The following is a 21,940-nucleotide window of genomic DNA, read 5'->3' as shown; positions in this document are numbered from 1 at the left end:
CATTGTTGACACACCGAGTGAGTTTTACAGCGAAGCTTTTCTTTGCCTCTCCCCCCCCCCTTTTGCAGTTCTCACTACTTGCTGCTGGTTGCTGCCACGCACACATGGCCGGAACCGGCCCTAGTGTAAACAAGCATGGATATAGCTTACGCCATGCTGACCCGGGCTGGCAGGTGACACACGTAACTCCGACACCAACACGCCGTTTTCTTCATTTCATCGTCGTCATTGCCTTTAAGTCATTGTTATCATTGCTTCGATATCACGTCATATCCACACTTGCGCTGTCATCACTGTGTCGTCGTCACTTGGTTGTCATATCCCCTTCACTATACCGCCATCGTCGAACCATCGTTGTTATAGTATCGTCATCACTGCGTCATCGTCATTCCATCGTTATCATGCTAACATCTTATGGTGTCGTCACACAGTCGCCGTCCAGCTGTCATGGTCGTTCCAGCCTCATCATTCTGTCGCGCGGCTTCTATTGTCGCCGTTGCGTTACCACCATGCCTTTGTTGACGCACCATTGTTGTCGCACCATCGTTGTCATCCCAGCTTCGGCATCCTGTTGTAGCCGTGCCGTTGTCTTCATTCAGTCGTCGTCAGTGCAACGTCATCATAGTTTTTGTCATGCGGTCGTCGTCACGCGGCTGTCGTCCTACAATTTTCGTCATCTTAGCATTATCTTCACATCGTCGTCATGCCGCCATCGTGTTCATACCATCGTACTCATTCCAGCTTCGTCCTCTTATTGTCTTTACGTCGTCGTCGTCCTACCTTCGTCGTCATGCAACTGTTGTTATTGTGTCGTCGTCATACAGTTGTCAGTAGGCCGTCGTAATCATTCCACACTAATTTTCTCATAATGATTCAAGGCCCAGCATGCTTTCGTCGTCGTTCAGTCATCACCATACAGTTGTCGTCATGCCATCGTCGTGACTCCTTTATCGTTATTCCTTCGTTGTCACACATTGTATGCACCTGATTGAACACATCCCAAGTATGTGGAATGAGGTGGTTTTCGGGGAAAATGTTTCAGCTTGTTGGCGTACTACGTGCTTGCAAGTGGTCGCTAAGCAAGAATCGCGTTCTTCGCGGACCCCAATGAAAGCTTTGCTTAAGCCAATTCCCACAGCGCGTGGAATCCCCCATTTTTACAGCGAATCTGCTAAGGAAGTCTTGCAGCCGTTGTTTTTGCTCGTTTTTTATAATTAGGAGCACATACTTTGTAGACAGTTCTACGCATCGTAGGAGCAACAGAGAAAGAAGGAGAATAGTAAGTGAGCAATCGTAACCGAGCAGTAATCGAGAGAACGTTCTGTGGAGTAATCCTACACAGCCGCAGGGAAACGTGGTAGTAGAAAATTACGGACCAGCAGAAATCATGCCACTGACCAAAAAATTCTGGTTGTTTGCAAAGGTTTCCCTGCTTCCGACCGCCGCAGTGATCATCGATACAAAAATTTAATCAGCAGCAAGCAAAGATAACGGGGACCATGGCTTTTGCTACCGATAGATTCCCCGCTTGCACGCGGTTCTGCAGCTACGCCCGCTCGACACTGCACATGTTACCCACCGATCTATGGCGGATTCCCAAGACCTAGCCATAAAATACTTTCCGCAATATCTTTTGCGGCAGTGGACATGGCCCAGTCGCAGGGGTCATAACGCTGACCAACAATTTTTTTTGTTTTTACACCGAGTAGTTCCACTTCAACGTGCGACACTAACAACCCGACGTTGTTGATTCTGGAATGCCCATTAGTGTGCCCCCTTGCTACTTAAACTTCTTCCTGTGCCTGTAATTTACTGAAGCTTAGACTGTTGGGCCAGTTGGTGCATCATGTAGGGTCGTTGAGTGGAAATATGAGCGGGGAGAAAAGGAGTGGACAGGACAGACCGGAGAGTGGACAGTCCGGAGCGTCTGTCCTGTGCACTCCGTTTCACCCCGCCCGTATTTCTGCTCAACGACACTACATGTAAATCACTGGTTAGCGGGGCGCAGAGCGAAAACAGGAGCCTACTGTTGTGAAAATATCTGCAAAGTCTGCCCCGAAAGACCCATCGCAACTTTGAACGGAACTTTTTGATATTCGAGAAAGGGGGGCAGCAGTAGAGCGTAGTGTAAACGATTTAACAAGTCAGTGGCAGGAAGGCCAGAAATCAATCCAAAAAGTAACTTTAGAATATCGGCAGAACCAACCTCATGATGAATGTCAATGTTAATGCGATTAATATTGAAGCGTTGTGGGGACAAATCGTATTGCTGGAGTCAACTTTATTTACAATCATTAAATCGGGAAGTAGCCTAAGAACGTTAATTGCATTAATTCACGCATGCGCCACATGTAGCGCCACTACAGGCCACAGTGGATAAACCTTGAGATTTCAAAAAGCTTCACTAAACGGCGCTTCCCAACCGCGGCCAGCATTGTCTCGATGCCTTCAGCAGGCAACAGCGTCTGCAACTTTGGACACTACTAAGAAACGCTGCATCTTGGGACGCTCCACTTTTTCCGCGTAAAATCCAAAGTAGAATGCTTTGCCTGGTGTATTCTTACCAGATATGGTCGCCACATTTCAGCAGGGCTGTGTCCGCCCTCTGAATACAGTGTCGGATCTGTTCTACATTGTTATTATCATGTGTTCATATACTTCTCTTACAGACGGTTATCGTTTTCTTTTAAAGCGAAAGCTTTACTGGCCGCGAACTTGCGATTTCGCCGTGGCCGTGCTTCGAGGAGGCACATGACGTCACAACGCGTTCCTCGCCGTTGCGTTCGCCTCCGCTCGCTTCGCCAGCTGCGTCGCATGTCTGATGTCGGAGGATTGAAAAGGAGAGCTCGCGTGTGCCGCAACCACATTTGAGGTGGCAGTATGGACGGCGACAATTCTGATAAGCAGGAGGAGGCCTGGGATCGACATCGGAACGAGATGAAGAGGAAACGAATCGCCCAAGAAACAGACGAACCGCGCACTGAACGACTGGCTAAACGCCGCAACATACCTAGACAACCAGACTAACCTGCGCTTTCAATCAAGATTAACCAAGGCTAACCATGCTATTCCTTAGCTTTCGCTACGTATATCCTGGCATAGCCGAGCTAAGCCACTGGCAATTTTTTCATAAGCTCGCACAAAGAAAAACTTATATTGTTTGTATTCTCTTCTACCATCGCTGTATTTGATTCCCATCCACCTAGTATTGTTTAAAACAAAAGTATGCTTGTAAATATATCAGTGAACAGACACGTGCGCGTGAGAAAAAATTTGCCGAGTCATAGGCGACCACAACAACAAGTCAGATTTTAAAAAGCGGGATAGAGCCTCCAAAGTCTTGTGCGTTTATGAAAGCCGAGGTCAATGTTCCAATACGCTCCCTGTTGACAAAGAACGACCGCCCAATTATGTAAATGCCACATACGTTAGAACGGGGACCGCAGGAAAGTGAACTCCCTGACGTCTGGAGCCTTCAGCAATAGACAAGCACGTAATATATCCACGCATCTACGCAGTCGCCACGATTTAGACTTCTCCGCTTCAGACGGCGTTTCTATGCTTATGTAAAATATAAGGTAAGATTTCCGCAATAGGTTGTGCGTTGTCCACTGAATCAGCTCATAACAGCCGTGGTAGCATAGTAGCACAGGTAGTCGGCAAATGACACATCGTTATTACAGACAAAAAGCTATAGTAACTCTGCTCCAGCTACTGTATGCGCGATTACTTGCGTATACAAAAATTATTCGCACGAAATAAACTAAAATGTGACGGTGAGAGAGTTACGGCGTTGCTTTCACTTGTTGATCAAACTTTTATGACTTCATCTTACACCGCACCATTCCATTCAAGTAGAAAAGACTAAGAATACACACTAGCAGTTAATCTGAAATAATTGTATTATCTAATATAACAAGACTATAAAACACTATGAAAGTCGGATTTACTGAACTTTATAAGGACAGAAATAACGCAAAAGACTCTCGTATTTTAAATGCATATGTGACTTCCTAGTTGTACGTGAATTAAACAAGGCAGGGGGTACACCTTAGGCTTTACCGTTTCTATTTGAGCGGGCTAAATTTCATAAGCAACTTAAGTGGTCTGCAAGTATGAGTTGCGCGAACGTTTACTTTCCCACGACGGGTTCGCCTTAACCAATAGCAGCCTCAAGATAGCAGCATTACCAATTTGAATCATGCCCTGTGCCCAAATATTTCGGTGGCTTCTAAAAACACGACCTAAAAAGAAAGTTGTATTCGGCGAGACCAAACAATGGGTTCACGATCGAGCCTGGGGTTTCCCGCAGATTTTAAAGTCACTGAGAAGGCTGAATGTTAGCACTCTTCCGTGTTCAGTGAGCCGTATACTCCGTGAGTTAGCAGCCACCCACACATCGAGGAAGTCAATCTGATTTCAGCTTTTATGCCCACGGATGAAGACAGCTTGATAATTCCGTGGTTTAACGCTCGGATAACTATTGGCGCCACGGCCGCACAGAGCGAGCTTACTCGGAAAGCCCTCTGTGAACCGGCGCCAAGTCGCAACCAATCTCGACGCTAATGTAGCAGCAGGGACAGGGTTAAATACGGCACTCGCTCTGCGGGCTTAGCGCACCGATTGCAGCCGAACACGCGTAATGCCGAGCACGAGCTTGCGCCCTGTTTTCCTGTCCAACCATGGCACCAGGACTCGTTTGCTGTGTGAGCCTGTGCAGGTGAAGGAGATGACGCAACGGGAGACTCAGTGGCTGGCTTAGAAGACGGTGAGAAATGTGTGATAAACGGTGCTGCAACGACTGCGAAAGCTGGACTCTGTAACGTGGTATCTATCTGACCGATCTATGATTTTTATTGTTCTTGTTCAGTAAGTTACGAAAGCGCGATCAACTGAACCAAGGTGGGTGCCTTCAGCTGGCTATCCCAGCATCACCTGTAATGAAGAACTCCTAAGAAGAAAGGTACCATAAAAAGTGAATAGCCAACAGTATGACTTTTTGTCGTTTTTCATCTTCAGGCCTAATTTATATGTAATCCAAGAAGTTTTGCACGTTTCTGATAGAATGTGTTAGAACGCTGTAGATCTTTGTCATTTTGCCATCACGTATTCTTTATACAACCAATAGGCAAATTGCCAATGAAATTGTAAAGCAACAGCTGGCCCTTATTTGTACTTTAAATCTATACCGTCTGTAGCCTGTAGACTGTGTTTCTATGGCTGTACGCTTTTGATAAAAAGTTGTACACATTTTGATAAGCTCTGAAATGTGTATTTCTATTCCTGCTTATTTCAAAACGAAGATATAGCAAGTTAGGCCCAAGTTTGTCAAATATTCTACAGACAGTATTACACAGGCTACGGACTTATCACTTCGTTCTCACCGACAGTTCATGATTTGTCTCTCAGTTGCGCTCCTGTTCAGATAGCATTAAACTTTCGGCGTCTCTCGGTGTGTACTGCGTGCAGCCTACGGCTATAGCGCTATTGGGGGCGAGGAGTTACGGAGTCGCCATCTGTCGGAAGCGCCTCCATTGCGTAGTATGAGGGATAACGCGGCGCGCTCCTCATAGGTTCGGCTCACGGCGCTCAATAAAAACACCACGCGACAGCCCTCCTGAAAATTTCTGTAAGTACTCTCAAAAGGAGTGGATTTTTTTTTACTGAAAAAATAATAATATTGGGCAAACTGGAGGCATGGAATGGTTTACAGACGGTATCTTTTTACCGAATACCTAGAGCGAACGCCACTGCGCGCGGCCGCCGCGATGATGTCTCCCGAACCGGCTGCTTGCGTGAAAGGTATGCAAACGCTGAAAGCAAGCTATGTGAAATATGTTCTTCTAGTGGGCTATCTGCATAAATGAATGGAGCATAGAATGAAGCCTCAATGAAGCGATCGCACGGGTTCGCAGCGACCGACTGCTCGTCTGCATGCATGTCCGCATACAATGTTTTGCATTCGCTGCGAGCGCATTTTGGCACCGTTCCGTGAGCTCTAGGGAGCCGAATATCAGCATCTGACAGTACGCAAACAACTATTGTTGCGTAGACGTTATCAGAGCAGTTCAAAACTAATTTTGTTAGAGACTTCAACGCCTACGGCGACTGTGATGTCCCGTCGCGATGATGCAATCTTTCCTTTTCTAAATTTTTGGACGTTTCAATATTATTTCTTAAGTTGCGTCCCACTGTATGTTTATCTGTCTCCTCAGCGTGCGTTTTCCCGCTGCTTCTTTTTCGTAATCCAGTACATTAATTCATAATACAAACATGACCATGTGCCATGCTTCTTTTAATGTGCTTCTTACCGTTCCCTTTCCATTCCAGCGAACTTGACAGAATCTAGCATCAACAAGTTCATAGACCAAACAAAGCGTCATGACATTAGCCGGGCAGCAAGCACGGGCGAGCGTCTCGGTGTGCGTTTTCAGCTACTCACGGAACATCGCAGTCCCGACGCCGTAGTAGAAATCTTCCTCGCGTCTTGCATTCTCCGTACCCGAGTACTGCGTACTGCGTACCCGAGTTGTAGCCGACGGCTGTCTGCCGGTTCTAAGTTTCGCGAACCAAGCTTCACGCAGATTCTTGCCCTGCGTCTAATTGTGAATAAGGCTGGCACCAGGCTCCGTTGCGTACGTCTGGCACTGCGGCACCCAGCAGTAGCCTATCAGACTACACGCCTCCAAAAGCCGCCACTACCTATTGTAGTGTTTTAAAATGCTGTGAAGCAGATACCCAAGGCGGGAAAACCTCGCCACTTAATCAGAACCGCAGCGCAGGTGGGACCTTAAACTTTCTTTTTCAGTTCGCTTCGTCGCTTCCGAAGCCGGCGACGCGGCCGCTGTGTCCACGTGATCCCTCATGCCACATCACGCCGATGTTGGCGCCAGCTTTTCCAGTGGTGGAGCTCGCCCCCAATAGTGTGCGCAGTAGAGCCAGAGGTGATGCGCTTCATATCGGTGAGAGCAGCGTAAACGGTCATCCACTGCAATCATACGTTGGCCTCTCGGCCATTTCTATACGCAAATAGTATACCTTCCTAAACGAACGTCCCAGTACTCGGTGGTATTGCTTCGCAGGTAAGAATCTCGCTCTCCACATACTTTTTATGGACTGTAGAGCGAATTTTCACAGAATCAACCGCCATACAATGACGTGATTCTGCTATCACCCTCAACGCTCGAGTGCTCTGGGTATAATAATGAATTCGCCCCGTGACTCAGCTCCGGTTTCGAGAGTCAATACAGTCAGTCACCGGAGATACGCCGCAGCTCCAACTGGAGAGCCAATCTGAACTCCTGCTTAGACGACCGCCCAGTGCTTTCCAATAGTTATTTTGTTTCGGGTTCTTCTGAAGTAGTGGAAGGAGGTTAAGGCAGCTGAGAGGAGAGGGGACGTGATAGCGGGAAAGAACGCTTGGTGAAGTTTCCTATTTTAGTCATGCCGCAAACGGCAATTATACGCGTACTATCCACTTGGTAAACATTCTGTGTCAATACCTGTGCTCGAAGGGCACACTCATTTAGGTCTCACTTAGGCCCTCACAGTCGTAGTAGCCCGTTGGAGGGCATCAAAGGACAGTGGCGGTTAACTTAAAATTGAACTGACCGGACCAGTTTCGAACGCAACACCAACATTTTAGCCAAATAATATATGTTCATTTTGAAACCAATCTGATATATAGTTAGATATACAAAATCAATGCAGTATAAATGAATGCAGTTTTTATTACAATCCCTAAAGTTCCGGTTTCCATTCGACTGTCCTATGTTCTACTTACATCAGCGCGTTTTGAGGATCCCATTCACATGTTCTGGCGTCATCTGCTTATACTGTGGTCTAGGCACGCGCTTTTGTCGTTTTAAGAAGCAAAATGTCACCAATATGGCACAAATATTTACTTTCTCCTGTGTGCGACCGGCCACATGCGTGAGTCCAGTGTAAAGTTACCTTCATACATATGTACACATACGTAAGCAGTCCCTTCTTCCTGGCCGTCCAGCGCGCCCACGATCAGGCCGGCAGGCTAGACTTGTCAGTCCCGTCGTGGGATTAGCAGGGGGCGTGTTTTATCGCGTTTTTCTGGACCCAATGAAAGTTTACTCACTCACTCACTCACTCACTCACTCACTCACTCACTCACTCACTCACTCACTCACTTACTCACTCCCTTATTCACAGGTGATTGCTGCAGCTGATGTTCGGGAAGCAGGTAATTCCTTTCCGTCGAAAAACAATATCGATTTCCCGCTACACAAACGCTTGCGGCGTTCAACGGCCACGCGCTGAAATTGGAAGCGGCACTTGATCATTTGGTGGCGCGCGCTACTAAGGACCTCACTAATGAACTCGGCGTCTTCCAGGCACCTCTTTAACGCAATGTGTTAATTGGATGGGTTCGGGACCACGTTCTTGTCAACGTAGTGGTGTCTCTTAGACGAGACCAAAGTACACCGTCTCCCATTGCAGTCGGATTCCTTTGGTTTTGTTGATGTTGCTGCTAACGCTGTTATGAAACTCGGCTCTTTTATCTTATTCAGATCGCATATTGCAAACACCTTGAACCGTGACTAAAATGGCACTCAGGCCCGCAACTTGAAATCTTTCGCACCAACGCATTAAATACCCACCCACCCCTGCAGTTCTAAAATAAATACCGTCTCTTGTTTTTGCTGTAATACTGCTATATACTGCGTATACATACAAATGTAGTGCGTTTCACACGTAGCCGGCAACGCTGCGGAGACTATTTACGCAAGTAGTGCAGTCATACACGTGTTACTCCGCGCGTTCAGCAGTGAATCTTTGTTTTATCTGCTGCGCTTTCGACGGAAAAAACTACCTCGCACATTACAACTGCAACTTGTGGACGTAAGCGCGCATAGAATAACGTATCTGTGGACGTTTGACTTCAAGTGTGCAGCGTACTACGTTTCAGTCGCATGTCGCCCCCATTTCTCCCCCAGTTCTGGTCGCATTTCGCCTCCATCGAAATTGCGGCATTGCATTGCCTGCTATGCATAACTCTGAGCGCGCCTGATCTGGTCTTCAATGCGTTTAACAAATGCTCGATCAAAACGTTCCTGCATAAATTTAAACACGATCAAGCGATCACGTTCATATAAAGGCACCTTCACAGTGTCTATATTCAACGCTTTGCTGCGCTTAAGGCAAGCGAGGACGATTCGTGCCAGCACTGCGCCGGGGGCGGCTTTACTATATAGCGCATGCAAAAGATATTGCATGAGGCGCCAGTAGCCTGTTACCAACAGTCTCTGCTTAACAACCACTGCGAAGTTTGCACAGTTACATTACATTGACTCTTTAGCTGCACGTCAATTGACAAGTGAAGGCCTCGAAATGGCGGTGTCTTGAAACCTTCCGTTTACAGAAGCGATCAATGGCACGGCATTATTGAACGTGCTGCGGTCTAGCATGCCTGGAAGTTAAGGAAAAAAAATCGGTCATACAGTAGCGACAGATGGCAAGGCCGGTGAACAGATGAACTCGCGTAGGTGAAACACGGTGACAGCAGACAATGTCAGTTAAATTACAGAGTGAAACTTAGCACAGTGTGCGACCGACTTTGTCGCTGTCTGTTTGTCCGCCGCAGTAGAGATGACGTGCGCGAATCGGTAGGTTGATCCAGCAATTAAATATAAAACACCGCGCTAGGACAAAACAGTTGAGGGAGCCCATGGCAGGTTACTGAAAGCCAAAGTAAACTACATCTTCAACCCTAATAGCAATGTGAGTTTCTGCATCTCAAGCCGATGGCAGAGAATTCGCCACACCACGACTTCTTTTGTTCGAGCTCTATACCGCTCTTCCCTCGAGCATAAGCCAACAAAGCTCTGGTCCATCCGCTGCAGGAAGTCGATGCTCGCACTAATTGCGCGCCGGTCATAATTCCACGTCTCGTGAGCGGTGTTTGTTGTATGCCCCGCTGCCTTTTGTGGGTTGCTACGGCTCTGAAGGCAGACGGGCACACTGGAAAGCAATAAGTCGCGGTGTCGTCGTCATGACGGAAGCCAGTCTGCCGCAGCGCCATGCGGAAGTTGTGGATCACATCTTCAGTACGCGCTCTCCATGGCTCGCGAGCAGTGGTTATCAATGCGAAGGTTTGTTTGTGAATGTGTGTGCGTGTGCGTGTGTGTGTGTGTGTTTGTTTGTGCGTGTGTGTGTTCCTTTTCTCTGCCCACATCAGGAGCGGTATTTGCCCATTGCTTATCGTCGTTACACGGTCTTTAAGCACGGCACGTATTTATCATATAACCTTACAACGATTGCGGGCCAACTAAGATTGATTGGTGGTTTGCCACGCCGAAGATACACAATAGCGACGCGGTATAATGGCGCATGGGGTTATTAACGTGCACCCATTGCCCGTCCAACGAGCGTTTCTGCATTTCGTTCGCAGGAACTTCATCTACAGCAGCAATTACCATATATCCGAGTGTAACAATGGTAAATACAAGGTGCATCAGTGTAGCAATTTCTAAGTTAGAAAGAACTCCGGTTCCTGAAGGAAAACCGAATAGTACAAGTTGATGATGCCCTATGCTTTCGACGACCAACTGCTAATTGCGCATCTGCGGCAAAAGGAAAGGATTTCATCGATATACAGAAGAGACGTGTGACTGCACTGATTTATGCCCCCAGTGAGACTAGAAATGAAGGCCAGCAGGAGTCGCCACTTCACTATTGGCAGGGATCAGAGACCACTTTTTATTTCTATCGCGGCTGCCTGCTGCAGCCAATTTCTGGTGAAAAAATAATTAACATCCATTCAGAACTTGTAAAAAAGACAACGCTCGAAGGTGACTCTCAATGTAAGCGAATAGCGAAATGCTTCGAGAAAGATTTTTCGTTTTTCGCTTTGCTCGGAGAATGACGCACTTGATGGCGTATATGTCCTGGACTGAAGATATTTCGGTAGCGCTTGCTGTTTCACTGTGCAGTTACGCAGAGACTAGGTCCCTTAACCAGTTCATCTGTAGCTGTAGCATACGGGGCTATGCACATGAGCCGATGTGTTGTGTCTAGCGGCGTGAGTCGCTGCGTGGAAAGTAGTTTCGATCTCCTCTACCGCCAGAGCCCTCTCCCGCGGCAGAAACACAGGGAGCGCGGGTGGTTGGATGAGAGGAGGGCTGTCCTTCCGGAGCGCTTAACCACAGCATTTAAACCTTCAGACGCAACAAAGTTCTCTCGCTAGACCTTACCGCAAGCGTGTCTCAAGGAGACTTCCTCCCGTACCCCGACTCACCCTTGTAGCCGCATCGAATATGGAACCACCACTGACTTACTAACTAGTAACTACAGACCACCAATTACCGACGGCCTACCAAAATAATGGCGAGAAAGGTAAATTGAGCTGTTCACCTTAAGTACACTTGATGTAAACCTAGTGGTGTCCCGTTTTGTCAGAGATACGGCCTGCTCGACGGGTTCTTGCCTATGGTAGTAAATAGTATTGTTTTAGCTCCAGAAGAAAAAGAATAACCCTAGATAGTGACCTCTGGAGTACCCCAAGGCCCTGTCTTGGGGGGCCTCCCTAATGTTTATTGTATATAATTGATATAACTAGATGTATTAGGTAAGCTATCAGGATGTTTGCAGACGACTGCGTAGTATATAGGATTACTGATAGTGGTTGTGATTTTTATGCCCTTCAGTATGATCTAGATAAAGTTTCAACTTGGTGTGTCAAATGGGAAATGTCGCTAAACGTATCGAAATATTTAAACACTACCTTTACAAGGACAGCTTTATTCTACGCAGGGTTGCGGAATGCAAATACTTAGGAGTTTTATTTACCTCGGATGTAAGGTGGAACAGGTATGTGCAGGAGGTAAGAAGGAAGGCGGCACGACAATTCGGCTTCCTAAGTCGAAATTTCGGCCAACCACATAGTAAATTGAAAGAACGGCTGTATTTCACTCACGTACGTTTGGTACTTAGGTACGCAGTCATCTGCCGTGATCCTTATACGTGTGAGTTAGTCAATTTACTTGAAAAAATTCAGAATAGGCCGGTTCCATTCATTCTGTGGAATTCCGGCAAAAGCCTCAGTATCACCGAATGCAAGCGCACACTTCGTTGGCAGGATCTAAAGGACAAAAGAAAGGGCCTCAGACACAAATTTTTTCACAGCGTATACCATGCTAAAACAGCAATTGACAGGAACAAATGTATTACATTACCGTCATATATCTCGCGTAGAAGGGACCATGCCTTGAAACTTCATGAATTTCCTTTTAAGGCTGACACCTAGCGTTATGGGTTTTTTATAGGACCACGAGGGACTGGAATGCTCTTTCGTTAAATATTCAGGTATACAATGCAATGAAAACATTTACCTCGGTTTGTGTGTTGAAATTAGTGAAAATTGATGCAGATATGTATGTACTCCCCTGCTGTAATGTCTTCAAAGGCGTTGCAGCTACTGAATAAATAAATAAATACATTGTTTTCACTCGCCTTTCTCGCGAACTGTATTTGCTTTCACTGAACCCCTATTATTGGACATTCGTGACACTGTCTTCGAATTTGTTATCATGATGAGGGCTAAAATAGCTGTCGCAGCTATCAAATCTCCATTATTCCCAAGTCAACCAAAATTCATACCAGCCCCTATCAAGCTCGCATCGTGGTCAGTGAAAAGACTCACAGAGGAGGAGCGCTTGTCAGCCATGACTTGACAATAGACGGGAACATCACCGCCCCCTAAGGCCCATCACCATTTATTTACCAAAAAGTTTGGATAACTTTGGTATTTTCTCTACATCACCCGCAGCATGATCAGCAGTGTTTGACCTCTATGTGTTCGCACATTGCCTGTCATCTAGACGTAGCAACAAAGGATGATGGTCCTTTGCGTCATGAACTACTCCAACAGCACAAGTATTCGTTCATGCGCAGTCGACTAAGCTTTCAACAACAATCTCTTCACCGCGCAGCAAAGAAGAAACCAATCCCTACCACTGTCTTGATACAGGCAGTGATTGATTAACTTTAGACTCGCTTTGTTTTGAGCCCATCTTTTTCTAATGCAGCATACAATGCATTGTTTTGCAAGCGTTAGCGTTATGCTGATGGCTGCAGTGTCAGCGGCAACTGCGGCATCAAGTGAATGGCGTAATGCGGTTTTTTTTTTTTGCGGCTTTCGTTTTTAATATTAGCTTGTCCTTGTTTCAATCGAGGCGAGGGATCCACGAAGGCAAAGTAGTGCCATCGGCGACATCGCGGTCCTTATACGCTGCCGTGGTTGCTGCGTCATAAACCGCGTTCGCTGCGGTTTATGGCGTGTGATGGTTGCGCAAACACCCTTTGCATGTCTTTAAAGGTTAATGTGGAAGAAAATTTGACGTGACGACATGCAAATGCCTCAAATATCGTTTTGGGGCGGATGTCATTTAAACCTGCCTTGAGTAATTCTCAACTTTACAGTTAAGAAGTGTGGACTCTCTTTCAGATTAGTGTGATGCGTAGAAGGCAATGGATGTTTGCCGCTCGAGGATGAGAAGTAGTCCTAGCCCTTCAAGTGCGTCAACCACTATGCCACGAAGCTCCACGCAAGCGCTCAATCCAACGGCAACCTGCATTACTCGGCACAGGTGCGCTATAACAAACATACGAGTACGTCGTTACCTTTTAAAACAACAATCTCCTGCAGGAAGCGCTACGATATAATCCTCACCAAACGCTAGCGCCATCTAAAGAGACAAGGTCTTTGGGTCCACTTGTCAAAAAGGGGGCATCAGCGTGTTCCTGGTGTCTTCCTACACAAATCCTGCGAATTCCGTGGTGGTCACATGATTTTGACCGCTACTAGGCAAGATTATTGACGGAGCCGATCCGAACGCGTCTGCACTCCTCGGCGCCACTTGGCGTTCCCCGGGTATGTAATGAGTTTTTCGGTTGTTTCAAGGTGCGAGCTATACCACAAACGAATAAAGCGTAGTATGCTGCCTGAAGCCATGCTAATCAGAGCCATTGGCACGGTAATCGAGTAGGCGCTGGGTTTCTTTTTAAACATAAACTAGGCTTTTAAACCTCAATAGGGAGAACCACTATCAAGAACACCGCAGAGATAACGCCAAAACTTGGCTGCCGCCTGAGGATGAAGGGTAGCGATAGTCTGCGAAGCTATTCACTTCCCGTAAAATGGTTACACGGGTCAGAAATAGCTGCACGCCTGGCCTGAAGCCGGCAGGATAAGCCTGCGCGCTCGATCGACGACGACCTACGGCAATGATTTGGAGAAAAATAGCTCCTTCGGTAGAAGCACACACGAAAACGTACTAACCGGTAATAGGATAGATACGATATCACTTTCATAGAAAAATATTGTGCAATGCTCAGCGATTGAAACGCGGTGATCAGACCACATGGTGGTCCACTCTTATTATGGCACGGGTGAGCACTGGGGGGTCAAATGCAGTCGAAGTGCACCACAAAAGCTCTCGCTTTCATTGTATACCCCGTGTCGCAATTAGGGCATGCCTATTAGGGCGCGAAACAATTATTCTAATCTAGGCACCTCACCAAAAATAGCGTTGGCTTTGCCTTTTAATATATGTAGATATTTCTAACTATTGAACGTCTTTCTCTCTCTCTCTCTCTCTCTCTCGTTGTTTGTGCCGATGGATGAGTTCGGCGGCTACAATGTTCACCGGCGGCAGGAAAAGCACCTGTGGCCATTCGATGCTCAGTTAGCTGAGCACTCTATACAGGGATATCCATGCTTTTCATCCTCTGCATCGACTCACTTCCGGGTATGTTTGTTTTTCCACACTCCTTCGTCCTAAGCGAAGTAGCAAGGCAGACTTCGGCCGATCTGTCCACCTCTATTTCAATAGATATCTATGTATATTTCTTTGGCTACACACAGCCTTTCCTTGCCTTATATGTGTTTTATGTATATCGGCAGCACAGTTTTTCATAATATATGATGCCACCGGCTCCTGCTCACCTTTTAAACTGTACCCATCAATGTTGAACGGACTCAAAAACAAAATAGGAATAATAAGTAAAACGTCAATAAATCTCGGACCACGATCACGCACCTTTACGGCAAGGTTCAAATAAGCATATTGCATGTCCCAAAAAAACACATACAAGAGAGCACGTAAATACAGCAAGTTTAAGTAAGCGCCATTGTACGTCACAACAAGCACGTATAGCATTGCAAGTAATGAAATTTGAAAAAAAGAAACAGAACCGAAACAAAGACAAAATTCATGCGCAGGCACTTTCGTCATCGTCTTATTGAGACCGGGTTCACCTGAGCCCCGAGCTGCACCGACGGGGCCCCGTACGGCCGTCTAAGCTGAAAGCAAGGAGCGTTCGTGGAGCGACAGATGCCTTCCCGTAAGCTTTCGACGCAGTATAGCAGAAGCGTAAAAGCGAACGAACGACAAACACTTCAACCAAAGCGTAGAGAAAACTCAATTTCTATACCTCGCTCGCTCTCCGAAAACGGCCGGACAATGGGCTGGGCGGAGCAGCACATCTCTCGGAACCGACAGCGGAACAAAGAGATTCGGCGCCGTTCTCCCTGACCCTCAGCAGCGCGCGGCATACCTGCAACGGCGGAAACCCAGCGCGCCTGTTGTCATTGGGAAATTGCCGCTTCAGAAGGATTCTTCGATTTCCCGTCAGCGATGTGTGCCCCGCTCCGCTGCCTGTATTGTCAGAGTTTCTTTTTTTCTTCTTTTTTTTTTTTGTGGACCGCGCAAGCTGCTCCGCCTAACGGATCTGATACCTCCGCGCAGTTTACAAAAACGAACGGATTTCTGCGCAGCCTCCGACACCCGTAAAACAGTGCTCGCAACCCTTTTCGTGCGTGAATAACTATTTTACCAGCGGTTACCACATTACTTGCACAACTACACGGAGTATACTAAATCCGCTCAGTGTAAGCGGCACTTGACGTCGGTGGCGCTGAATTAGTGTCGTCAGAAAGTTTCCGAACGGAGCTATAATAAAATTATGACCTCTCTGGTGCAAAGTGGCGCTGATCGTGACTCTAGGATGCTGCAACGGCAGTATTATGGGGATGGGAACCGTCAGGGCGCCCTTTGTCTTTCTGCTTCCTCTTGACATCTACATATGCAAATATGCACTTTGAATTAAAGAATATTTACGTCGCTGCTGCGGCCGCAGTTAGGCGCTCAAACTGGGTTTGCTTTCTTTTTTTGTCTTCCGTCATCGCGCCATACCCGCCGCGTGGTAGTTATAGCCTCACCAGGCCACCGCCGCATCGCTTCCACCACAACGCGAGGAACGAAACATTGCCCAAAATCCATCGCCATTCCACATCGAACTCCTGCCGCTGCAAGAACGTGCTGTCGGCAGCCGGGTGTGCTAGCCACGTGCTCTGTGGGGCAGTTTGGTGAGGTTTGGCTTGGTGCCTATGGGTACGGCTCAGCCCACTGCGGGGGATCGGGCGTGAATCAGGCGGCACAAGGTAAAAAGGGAAGAAAACCTAAATGGAATTTTGGAAAATAAAAACGAGATAATAAGTGAATGCTAATCGTTAGCATGAATTTTCACGCTTTATTTAGAATTTGAAGTTGATATTTTCGTTTTCTTGTTGCCGAAAAACAAAGATAACATTATCGTGACAGTCTTTTGTTTCACTTACAAAATTAAGCATGTCATGACATACGTTCGTATTGTAGTATCCTAGTGCCGACGCCCCGTGAGATATTAGCGAGCAGCTTCTTTTTTTTTTTTTTTTCGGCGGTGGTGGTGGTGGTGGTACTTTTCTTTTTTCTTTCTCTTTCTGACGGGAAACAAAGTCGCGGCACTTACAGTAGCATGAAAAGGCACAGCTAAGCCAACTGTTCGGCAAATTGAAACACAAATCAAAGAGAAAAAGACACGATCAAGAACGTTCATTGAGCATTTGTATATTTATGTGAACTATATCTTCCTAGAAGGCGCTCTTGCTTGTTTGCGGTGGTTCGTTATTATTGTTAGTCCTATCTTGCCTTCCAGATACTGCGTCATCTAACACGAAAAATGAGGTTGTAGGAGGAGGTTTAGTTTTTTTTTTATATTATTGCTGCAGCGAGGTGCCTACTGACTAAAATAATTTTGAAGTACCTTTTCTTTATATTAGCTGTAGAGCAAAACAAAAACATTCTGCATCTCAAGAATCAATAAAATAGTCATAAACATATTTTTTTCACATATGGTGCATCTTAAGCCCGGTCCGATGAAATCACTCCTCGTAGGGGAAAGAAGGTGCTTTTGAGGATATTGTAAGTTTAAATTTGATTAAGGTATTTGTCATCATAAAAATTATGCTTTTTTCGCGAATGTCCAGTAGTGGGTAAGCACCATTGCTTGGCTACAAGAATACGAACAAAACAAAGTAATTCTTTAAAGAGAAAGCAAGCAAAATGGCTTTCTTCCTTCTTCCGTATCTGTGTGTGTTTTTTTTTTTTTCGAGAGCTTGTTGCAGTAGAAATCACTTCGGACGTGGGGAAATAGCTAAAGTCTGATTATATATGTATATTTCCTTTTTGCGTTAGCTCCAGTTTACAGACATCGCATTCCTCGAAGGACCACGTCTGATTGCGTAAAGGGCAGGAACCTTCTGATTAATTATGCAAAAAAGGTGAGGCGTACAGATAGGACACAAGAGAAGTAGACAACAAGTGTTACCTATCAGAGGGAATATGCGGCAGCGTGGAACGGAGGGGGGGGGGGCTGGAGGCGGGAGCTGTTTTTTTTTTTTTTTCTACTCTGCGACGCTCCGCTCCCAGTGCTGAGTGGCTGGTTGATTAGCGTCTCTAAAACGACCGAGGGCAAGTTCGAAGTCGCATTTTTTTTTGCGCTTCTAATGTAAATTTGTTGGGAAGGTTCGCAGAAATTAAGAAAGGCCACCAGCAAGCCACCCCTTCCCCAGGACAAAAGTCACGTCAAAACAACACAGATGGATAATCAGTTGTCCTAATTAAAACATTCAAGTAAACAAATACACATAGCAGCTAACTACGCCGGCTCGCTATTTTTTTAACACGGTAGCGACTGAAAACTTACAAAATCCGAAATCCAAATTTGCGCAATCTTTTTGATAGTGGAACCGTTGGAGATCCCACGTACTGTGGGAATTGGTGTAAGCGAAGCTTTGATAAGCCGGAAAGGTAAAACGGCACATCACGATAAAAAAAATTTCGCCCGACAGGCGAAGCATCGATTGCAATATCAAATTAGTAGACAGCTATACGAAGTAAGGATAGTAGTTAATCGGCCGTAAAAGCTTGTAAACATAGGCATAATTAACAAACATGGTGTCACGCGCGCACAAGCAAACATGAACGCATCTCACTCGGTGACCGCGGAAACTCGACGCCAAAACGCTGCATTGAGGAAATGTGGCAGCAGCAGCGAGCGGATTGAACTTCGTGCAGCCGCTCGCATCGACGCGAATAAGTCGCGAAACCCAGCGCAACGCGGACTCTGCACTCCTCGAAGATGTCTTTTCAGAAACAGCGGCCCGGCCGGGCGCTCGCGGCCGCACGGTCCGGCCAGAGTAGATGCCCTCTTCCCTACGCTCTCCCCGAAGCTCTGCGCGCGACGGAAGGCGGCGCGCTTCCTCCGCGCTTTCTTCTGTTGCCCGCGCGAGATTGAGCCGCGATCGCGGCTCACCTTCGTACGCTTTAACTCGCCCATTCAGCATACGGCGCGCGGCGACGATTTTATCACCCTTGGGCTTTATACGGAACCTCACGGCGACGGCGACAAAAGAAATGCGCCTGGAGTGTCCATGCAATTGCTATCGCAATAATAATCCTGCAGTGATTTTCGGTGATGACCACGTCCTGTAACCCAGCCGCAACGGTCATCAGCCGCGACAAAGGGCCTTGCAGAGCAAAGGTGACTTTTATTCAGGGACGATATTCTCGCGCGATCACTTCCGGTGATACTATCACCAGGACACACGAGATATCGCGTTTCTTTACACCGTACGCGTCGAAGCAGCCAGACAGAAGCGCCCCCTGGCACTTTGAAAGATAACCAGCTTGACTCACTGCGAGAAACTCCGTCAGCTGGAATCGCGAAGCGCGCCTTTAGCGAGCGGGAGCGCGACGCGGCGGCAAACGCCCGTGCCCCACCGGCCTAGGGGCAAGAGGGAATGGCCGGTCTACGCTACGGGCGCTGCTTCAGACCGGCCGTGGCGAAGGAAGCGGCGAGGCGTGGCTACGCCGCAGCATAACTTCCATGATACTGCGTGCGCATTTGGTGAGCTTCGCCACCCACGTATGGATGGATGGATGGTTGCTGTGAGCGTCGCCTTTGGAACGGGACGCCCGGAGGACAGCACCATCTGTGGATGTTGGCAGAACCGAGCTTCTTGTCACGTGACCAAATTCGCTTCCACGAACGAAAGCGGTCATAGCTTCAATACAGAGAAATCCTACGGTGGTCACGACGAAGACGACGCTGACACGTATAATTGTGGAGTGAGAGAGAGAGAGATAAAAAAAAGAAGGCGATATCCTTCGCAAAGAAAGCTTCATCTTAAATGTGTTTTTCGCTTGCTTGCCGGCGTTTCCTTTTCGTATATCAACTATAATATTTGGCCGGCACCTGTTCGTACGTATCATTCAGCTCTACGAGGGCTTTTATAATGTACAGCATTGGTTTCTTCATGGCAAGGTCGCGAAAATGAGATGGCAATCGCATAATTTGCGAGGGCTATTTCGGGATAAAAGCAGAGCCATCGCATCTACTGTACAGCCCCACATATGTAGTTGACATAATTCTTAACCAGAAAAGCAATGGGAAAGTTGAGTGTCGATCGCTACGTAATATCTTCTCTGCCCATTTCGTAGCGCATTTTTTACACCATTCAGTTGACTGTAATACATTTTTTCAAGACGCGCTAATGCGCATGGCACTCGGGAACCGCGCTCCGGTGAACTTGATATCATTTGTGTGCTTTGTGGAGTTACACTTTTGACCTTCTATGAATAATTATTTATTATTATATATTATTATATTCGTATATTGGTTAATCTCCCAGAAATAATTCCTCAACATCTTTCTTGAGGGTTAGTTCGTTTTATTGTGGTTACCTCACAAACTGTTCTAGCGTGGCTTCGACGCATTATGTCCCGGTGCCCTGAGTACTTCCCTTTGTTGAGGTTCCTCTAACCCAACGCAAGACTTTTCTTTTTATGCCATTTTTTTCTTGCCCTTGCGCACCTCACAAACTATTATCGTGCGTATTTTGAACATAAGTTTTGCTGGCACTATGGTTTCGGCGTGCAATCTCCCTTTTAAGGCTACCTTCCTTTCATAGTTGATCAATCGCCACTGTCACCTACAGCCCACCGCGAGACCATTACATGGCGAGCGCAACCTAATTACGCATCTGTGGCCCACTGTGCCAGGTATCTCTTGCGCTGATCAGATATCGGGAGAGCCAAATGTGTCTTTTCGGGGGAGTTTCGCCCTGGCAATGTTCGTGTTAACAGAGGATAAAGAAAAACACTACGGCACCATTACAAACACCCGCTTACAGGGTTTGCAACGTGGACGTCACGCCCCTTGCCACTTGCAGGAGGTGTAAACACGTTTGCCTGAACGCTCCAGAAGGTTCCACGAAGCCTGCAGACTATGATACGTCCACTGCAGAAATCCGTTCAAGCGGTAAAACGAAGCACCTTATCAGTCAGCGCTGCGATCGCATCTTATCCCCGCGGAACGTGCTCGCGCCGACAGATTGCACGGAGCCCTTGCAGGTCTGTCCTTGGCTACATCTTTGCTCGGTTTAAGCTTGAAATGCGCACAATTTAGCATATCTTTGCCGAAATTAAAACAACGTGTATTGTTAGGCGGCCAGCGCGAAAAAGAAAGTTAGGGTGAAGGCAAGATGCCTGTTCGTCATTTAATGACACTCTCTAACCTTCCGGGTTGGGGACGAAACGGCGAGAGAAAGTTGTTTCGCAGAAGCCGTTTCGTGTAGCCATGTCGGGTTGATTATTGCAGTGTATAGATTCATTTGAAGTAATCTTACCACGTTCTCTTTATTGTAGCGCAATCATTTTTTGAGCCTGGTTTAATCAGAAGAAAACACTCCGTCACATGCAGGTTTCTCAGACGCGCCGCCGTGCCTCAGTGGCTACGGCGATCGGCTTCACAGTCCGAAGTCGTGGGCTCAATTCACAGCCGGGTTAGTGGCATGCTGATGAGGGCGACACGCAAATACCCTCGAGTACTCTGTTTAGGCACAAGTTAACGAGGAGTACTCAGAGGCCGAACATTTATTTATGAGTCCACCTATTCGCGCAGGGGAAGTCACATTTAACTAAGAATGGTCACCTAAGGAAGGCTCACGTCAAAGCGACGCAGTGAGCCAAGCATCCCGTTTGCGCTGACAGGTAGAACTCATTTCACAGCTCGTTACAGAGTGGAAGAAACTTGAATAATTCGTCCGTCAACTTTGGTGAAGTGAAATTGTTTGTGTTGCAGTCGTTGAGTACTTCAAAACCACGAAGGTATGAATTAAATAGAGGACGGAACGCAGGGATTTGTGGAACCATGTTAGGTCCACATTATGTGTTTAGCTTAGGACGCTCTATCGTAAACAATAAAAAAAAAAAGCTCAGAGTCATTCCCATTTGAAGAAACAAAGTTCTAGTTACCTGCAGAAAAAGAAATTAAAACCCATATCTAATGGCACAATATCTCCAGAAACCGTGTGCATTTTCTTTGCTTCTCTTTTCATTGCAGAATCTGAAAACATGACACGCTTTCTGTCACAGGAAGTTGTCAGCCCTGCTTTGCGAGATGTGTAGATGGCACGTGCCACCATTTCTCGGCTATTCGACAAATGATTGCTGTACTCACTTCTGTACATCTTTTACGCGGCGCAGGAATAAGACTACTTAATATGAATGTCCTTTTGGCAATTACT

General features: G+C 46.8%; 1 protein-coding gene across 1 annotated transcript in view; it reads right to left on the bottom strand.

The window, feature by feature from the left end:
- Positions 1-15,670, bottom strand: part of LOC142590314 (uncharacterized) — a 42,876-nt gene extending 27,206 nt beyond the window's left edge. The window contains exon 1 of the mRNA XM_075702335.1: positions 15,589-15,670. The gene's annotated coding sequence lies outside the window, so the exon portion shown is untranslated. The remainder of the gene's footprint in view (positions 1-15,588) is intronic.
- Positions 15,671-21,940: the final 6,270 nt, after the last annotated feature.

Source organism: Dermacentor variabilis, chromosome 8, assembly GCF_050947875.1.
Source record: "Dermacentor variabilis isolate Ectoservices chromosome 8, ASM5094787v1, whole genome shotgun sequence".
NCBI lineage: Eukaryota > Metazoa > Arthropoda > Arachnida > Ixodida > Ixodidae > Dermacentor > Dermacentor variabilis.
This window is presented reverse-complemented; position numbering and strand designations above follow the sequence as displayed.